This window comes from Octopus bimaculoides, chromosome 13 (assembly GCF_001194135.2).
Source record: "Octopus bimaculoides isolate UCB-OBI-ISO-001 chromosome 13, ASM119413v2, whole genome shotgun sequence".
Taxonomy (NCBI): domain Eukaryota; kingdom Metazoa; phylum Mollusca; class Cephalopoda; order Octopoda; family Octopodidae; genus Octopus; species Octopus bimaculoides.
Genome location: NC_068993.1, coordinates 44,537,688 through 44,544,979, shown reverse-complemented (window position 1 = coordinate 44,544,979; position 7,292 = coordinate 44,537,688). Strand labels below are relative to the sequence as shown.

General features: G+C 37.2%; 2 protein-coding genes across 3 annotated transcripts in view; one reads left to right on the top strand and one right to left on the bottom strand.

Annotated features, from left to right (window-relative positions):
- Window positions 1-1,477, bottom strand: part of LOC106880572 (probable cysteine--tRNA ligase, mitochondrial) — a 27,145-nt gene extending 25,668 nt beyond the window's left edge. The window contains exon 1 of one of the 2 annotated variants that reach the window (XM_014930591.2): window positions 1,226-1,477. The gene's annotated coding sequence lies outside the window, so the exon portion shown is untranslated. Of the gene's footprint in view, window positions 1-204; window positions 1,095-1,225 lie in introns of those variants that run through there. The other variant, XM_014930608.2, reaches the window with a different exon arrangement.
- LOC106880615 (inhibitor of growth protein 1) overlaps window positions 1-7,292 on the top strand; it is a 27,983-nt gene that overhangs the window by 259 nt on the left and 20,432 nt on the right. The window lies entirely within an intron of this gene.

Here is a 7,292-nt window from a genome sequence, read left to right as displayed (position 1 = left end):
AAAATTTCCGGAAAAAGTGAAAAACGAGGGGCGGGGTGAAATTTTGAAAATGCGATTTAAAAAATTTTTCTTTTTTTCAGTATCGGATTCTCTATAACAAAAAACGTGGGATTCTGTTAAAAAAAAAAACAAAACAAAAAAAAAAGAACTTCAATATGACGGAAAAATCGGATCTTATGAATTTTCCGAAAGTCCTCTCCTCACCCCCTGGATCGTTTGCGCAGTTTTTTTTCTTTTTGTCATGTTCGTTCTCTACACGGTTGTTAATCCTCAGCAGGCTAGTCTTTTTTGTTTTCGTTAACGGGTGAAAATCTTTATATTAACCCCGCGGGTTGCTCCTCCACTGGCTGTTGTCGCATTCCTATAGTATAAGTCCCTCCAGCGGCGCTGAATGTCCCTGTTCTTTTGGCCCACACATTATTCTCAACGTTACCTTTGCAGCCCCCATATGAAACCAGTCCAACAACAATTTCGTCTTACTAATCACTGGGGACTTTGTCCCCATCTTCCTTCGGTATATGATTGTGCTTTATTCCTGAAGAAGCATTTTCTGCTTCCTTCTCTACTTTGTGAATCACCGCCTTGCTGTCTTTCCAAAATCTAATACCCGTTAAGTAGGGCGTTGTAAATCTAGTTACAAACTATTGACATACAACTTCTACCAGAAGCAATGTATACAACTGCCATTCTCGTGCAGCACTCATTTCCCTAGGTCTCATATTTTAAGCTTTCATGTGCTTGCTTATTACAAGCTATAAGAAGAAGTTACATTGCTGCACTATAAATGCATGACCTACTATATTATGTAAGACCTTTATGCAGTATATACAAGGGACAACGACCACGAACCTTGAGTTTAATACTGAAGTTCTTTTATTTTTACAGATTATACATCTCTTGTTTGAAGCAGTCAACGAAGTATTTAATGGGGGTGTATTGAGGATTTTAAGTGAGCGAGCTACTGATTAAACACCGCTTTTTCATACGTTGGAAATGAAAATCTTGTTCTGTATTGTGGGCATAAAAGTAGAGGTTCAGTAAATTACTAATGTCTTCGTAAGTAACACAAGCTAAAATCAGATGTGTAAAATGAAATATTCAAATAAAAATGAGGTTGGAAATACAGATAGTAAGAAAACAAATACAAAACGACGAAGAGAAAATGGTAATTTTTCAGAGTAACTTACTCTGAAAAATTACCGAGAAAATAGAGCATGGAACATACCTAAACACAAAATATGGATACAACTAATTTAATATCAGTGGGGTTCCGTGTGTGGAGATATAAAGCAAACCAGGAGCTTCTATACAGTCGTCCACCCGGCGAGAAATAATAGCTAAATACCGCCCAACTGACGTCATAACGTTTTCAAAAGGGAAGAGTACGAAGAATAATATTCATTATACATTTGAGCTAATGAGTAAATAATTGAAAGAAAATTATGGTTGGAACATTTTTAGTAGTGTTCATCTTAGACTTTGAGAGAGATATGCTTCGTATTTCGACCTCATTCTTATTTGCATATTTCATTCTCACACTTCTGGTTTTAGTTTGTGTTATTTATTTTATTGCGCTCATTTAGAGAACATTCAACTAGAAATATCGGTTTTCAAATGGAAGAAGCCTTTTTAGCTACAAATTAAAAATGACGCATTGTTTTCCTTCACACAGCCACACATGTTAAACAGATTAAATTGTATTTCTCTTTACGTTCACTGTGTACATTGTTTGCATGTAAATATATCTATTTTCTTATAACTATGTATACGGAAGCATAGATTCTTTGCATACTTAAGCCGAAATTGTAATCGGAATCGAAAAGGTAATACTGGTCGACTATATCAGGCTACACACATTCAAAGACTACAGTTCACTTTGTGGCTTTCGATGGATATAGGTGTGTCTGTGTGAAGAACAACAATGTATAAGCCTACAGCCTCTTCACATATTAGTTTTTAATCCACATAGAAGTAGATGGCATTTGCTCCCAGCTGAGGTGGAACTTTATAAAGCATTCGATAGCGTTTTGACAACACTCAGCTTCTCTGAATTGTGATTCTACATCATCATCGCATTGTTGTTTACATGCGCGTGTATTATATATTATTTAATAAGTCTCACTTAGTTTCATGCATCTGAAAGTTTCGTAGGTTCGTAGAACGAAATTATCTCGCCAGAATCTGGAAATAGTATATGTAACTCTTGCCAAATGTGTTGAATGTTACTTTCTTTCGTCTGCCCATTCGTGTGTGATATATGTGTTATGTATGTAGGCATGTATATGAAATTAACACGCCGAAATTCGTTATATCTTCGGGTGTAATGTGATTTGTCTTTATGTATATATTTAATCACACATGTTTATTTGTCTATTTTGAATACAATATTGGGTCTAATGGTAATAGTGATATATAAACGAACTTAAAATAAAATGAAAAGAAAGAAGCAACATATCGTAAGTCCAAGGTGAAACTAAATGTTTAAATACAAGGGATGACACGTGGGTGAAGGACACCGGAAGTTATGAACTCTCTCCCTCTCTTTCGCTCTGTAGCTATGTGTGTGTGTGTGTATATGTATGTAAACTATAATGATGTTTTCTAAAATATGTAATACGTAAATTATGGAAGACAAAACGGAACTGTTCTTTTTACAGCTAGAAGACCAAAATCGTAATGAGTTGCACTTCGTTGAATTCAGTTCATGTTCAATAAAAAATTCGAAGGCCAGAAATTGGCAAGACTTCCTTTTGTACCCCACCCTTTATTTTATTACTTTATTTTTTTCTACACACACCCCCGTTTTCGGCTACGGAGAATACGAATCTGCAAAAAAATCAGGATTTTGAAATTACTCCCCCACCCCCTCTACTTTCTTCATTTTAAACTTTTTTTCAGAATTTTTTTTTTTTTCAAAATATACGGAAAAATACGGAGATTATAATTCTGAAAAAAATTTCCAAAAATGTTTGTAGTTAGGGTTTTAGGGTTACGGTTAGGGAAAAATGAAGAAATTGGAGCGGGGAAGAAAATTAAGGAGAAAATGGTGGAGGGGGACGGGAGGAAGTCTTTCCCAGAAAATTTTTGAGAAAATGGGTTTGTCAGTTAAATCAGCTCCAATACGTAACTCGTACTTTATTAATTTATCGACCCCGGAAGGATGAAAAACAAAGTTGATCTTGCCAGTATTTGATCTGAAAACATCAAGAGCCGTAACTACGTACCACAAGGCATTTTGTCCGATGTTGAAACGAAATAATAGTCTCATAATAATCTTAATACAAATATTCAGGTTTTAGGGAGGAAGTAATTTTCAAACAAGGGAAGCGACCCGAATGCTTGCAACAGAGTGATAGGCACCCAAAGATCAGGTCTTATTAAACCGGACACATACGCGCACAGGGTCTTATACAGATGACATCATCTTTCACTTCTTGAAAATTTTCCGATTTCAGGCGCGGTCGACGCAAGACCTTTCATACCTACCGTCCGACAGGCATCTCCATGAATACGACCCACCTGGTGTATCACGTAATTGAAATATGGTAAACTAGTTGCTGTTGTTTCATGTTAATCCAGGTCGAGCAGACTTATGATCAAAACCAGGCATGTGCAACCATTCTCGAGAAGTGGGCTGCATGACACTAACTCATCATTAGATGGGTTGCATGAGACTGGCTCATCAGCAGGCGGGCCGCATTACTAAAAAATATTGAAGGTAACTTTTCGTTAGACGTGCCATTCAGAAAGCCCTGCGATCGATCGCAGGTTGCCCGTAACTGATCAAAGCCATTTCATCTGCAACAATCCGATCATATATATCTCCAGGGTTGATTACATTACCCTAATATTCTTCCTTTCATTAAAATTAGTTCTTAACCAGGGTTATCTTCTTTCAGAACGTTGGAAACTCTCAAGAGGGTGGCAAATGTCGTGGAGGCTGCTCAGTGTTAAGCAGGGAAATGAAATATTTCAATCAAGTACAATACTTATATTGTAAATTCATTCTCAAATATATATATATATGGTGTGACAGGTAAATTGGGACCATTTAAATATCATTATTATAATTGGTATAACTCGGAAAAAATCAAACGCTGCAAATTGTATGTTTATGCCAATTTATTGTTGAGTGTTTAGCATTTATTTCAGTTCAATGTGACCACCATTTACTTTCTTTACCAGTTCAGTCTGTTTACGAAATGATGCGCATACTTTAATTATCTCTTCCTTTTTCATTTTACCGAATGCTCGCTTGATCGAAGCCTTCTGTGAAGACACAGTTGTGAGAAGTTTTGTTGGACATTGCATTAACTGCACCTCAAAGCTAAAAATTACATGGGTCAAATATGGCGAGCTAGAGGGCCAGATATCTTTAAGGAAAAACATGGGCAATTCCTTCTTTAAAAATTCATGCATTCTTTTCGAAGAATGGGCGGGCGCGGAGTTCCCTACAAACATGACTCGAATTGCATCATAATGCTTCCTAATCCAAGGCAACAAAACTTAAGTTTTTGAGATATTCTGCTGTGTTGATTTTAAGACCCGCTTCAATAAAATGAGGAGGCATCAATTTCCCATCACTTGTAATAGCTCCAAAGACCTATGGAAGCTGGATTCTTCCTACGCATAGCTGAAGGAACTTGGGAAGGGTCGCACGCTATCACTCGTGAGTTTTGACGGTTTGCAACTTCGTCTACCATGAACTTATTTTCATTCACGAAGATGCGGGCGTCTCCGCCACAATGTTTCAGATGAAGAAGTTTGGAACTTCTTTCAGCTTGATTGGCTTTGGAGTGGGATGTTACGGTGTCTCCTCACGTACGATTTCATATGGGGGTCTTGTCTCAAAGCCCTAGAAACGGTCATTTTACCGACCTCACGATTTTAAGAAACGTAATCTTCGTATTTTTTTACGTATTTCGCAAAAAAAAAAAAAAAAAAAAAATTCCGGAAAAAGTGAAAAATGAAAGGGATGGAATTGAAATTTTTTTTTCAGAATCGGATCCTCCATAACCAAAAACGCAGGATTCCGTAAAAAAAAAAAAAAATCAATCCATTTTACCGAAAGTTATGACGGAAAATCGGATCTTGTGAATTTTCCGAAAGTCCTCTTTCCACCCCCCAGGGTCATTAGCGCAATTTTTTTTTCATATTCGTTTTCTACATACTTGTTAACATCCAGCAGGCTGTGGTGAGAAAAAAATTGAAAAATGCCCGTCAAAACGGAGAAATTCCAACTTATGTGGTCTTCTTGATCCGAAATTCCTCTCGCCAACTTCGGAAACAAATTTAATCATAATCTATGCTGTTTAAAAGGTATTTGTATAAACTTACATTAAAATACATTCATTTTCCTGAAAGTTATGAGGGAAAAAACAGTAGGATCATGTGAATTTTCCGAAACTCTTCCCCCGCTTATTCGCAAAAATTCTTTCCCATAAATCTGTATATTCTCTAAATCTACAACATCTAAGCTAAAAAGTATCCATTTTTCTGGAAGTTATGAGGCAACAAAGTCGAGGTGGGGGGTACACATTTGTAGTTATGCCTGTACTTGGTCGATGATTCCAGAAAATTATCAACGAAGACCGAGCTGAACTTCAGTCTGGTCTCATGCTACAAGTCAATGGGCAGATAAAAACAAAATGTGTCTAAACGAGGGAAAATTTGAACTGATGCATTTTGCAAAAAAGACTATGCTAAAACAACCATATTCTCTTTCTTCAGGGGAACCACTCGCAGCATCTAACAATATCAGGGACTTAGGAGTAATTGTTGACAACAATCTCAGCTGGAGTACCCACATCAATAATAAGGTCGATATAGCTCGCAGGATGAGCTCCTGGATTCTAAGAACTTTTCGGTTACCATTCCTCATTTCTCCTGCTTTACACGGCCACACCTCGAATACTGCTGCTCTTTGTGGTCTCTTCACACAAAACAAAACATCTCAAGGGCATTCACTAAAAGAATTAAGGGCATGACTGATCTCGATTATTGGGACCACCTTAAAGCATTGAAGCTCTATTCTCTCTAGCGCTGCCTGAGCGATACGATGTGGAGAATATACCACCAGCATTGCCCAAACGACCTCAACTTTAGTTTCAGAATTCATCCAAGGCTAGGCCCACGTACCATACCCAATTCAGGATTACAACACATAAATACACTGCAACACAATTTCTTTTCCTCAACAGGTCCTGCTCCATTTAAGAAAGAAAGGATAGATAGATAAATAGATGAAATACAGTACCAGTTGAGTGCTGGGATAGATTCAACAGTCTTACAAGGTATCCTTGATGTGCGTGGAATAATTAAACAGAAAGTTTTGACCTAAAGCTAAACAACTACATATTTGCGATCGTACATTTGGCATACATACATTTAGGATAATCCTACATGTGGACATGCTGAGCCATGTCTCTGTCTCTTTTACTTTGACCGTAACAAACTAATTCTCTGAATTTACCCACAGAAATCTACTCGATAACCAACATTTCGCCTGTTCTCATTACCTCTGTAAGATATCACGCCCACATCCCATTCTGATCAACTCCTTTAGCTTGTCTGGATTATTTGTTGCAGTTTTATCCTTATAGTTTATAGTCATAGTTATATAACTCATCTGTTCACGGAATAAGGACTTGCTTACGAATCCTTCATCATTTGTTTTTGTACGAGAGTGAACAGAGTGTGCATGTTTCCATAGAGAAAAGACAGAGAAGGCGGAAAGCCAGCAGAATCGTTAGCACGCAGCAGAAAATGCATGATGGTATTTCTTCCGTCTCTTTATGTTCCGAGTTTGAATTCCGTCGTACTCGAATTCATCTTTCGAGATCGATAAAAATTTACAAAAATAAGTACCATTTAAACTCTAGAATCGATGTAATCGACTACCCCACCCCCTCAGCGTTGCCAGCCTTGTGCCAAAATTTGAGAGACTTATTTTGAGTATGGGATGACCAAAGCCTTGTGAATGGATTTGGTAGACTGAAAGAAGACCATCGTATATGTGTATGTACATGTGTTTGTTATGCGTTTGATTTCACCACCACTTGACAACCGGTGCCGTTTTTGTTTGCGTCCTCATAACTTAGCCTTTCGTCAAAAAGATTGGACAGAATAAGTACTGGGGTCAATTCATTCGACTTAAAACACTTAAACGAGGTGCTTCAGCATGGCCGCAATCCAATGAATGAAACAAGTAACAGATAGCTAGAGAGAGAGAGAGAAATATGTGTGTGTATATATATATATATATATATATATATATATATATATATATATAT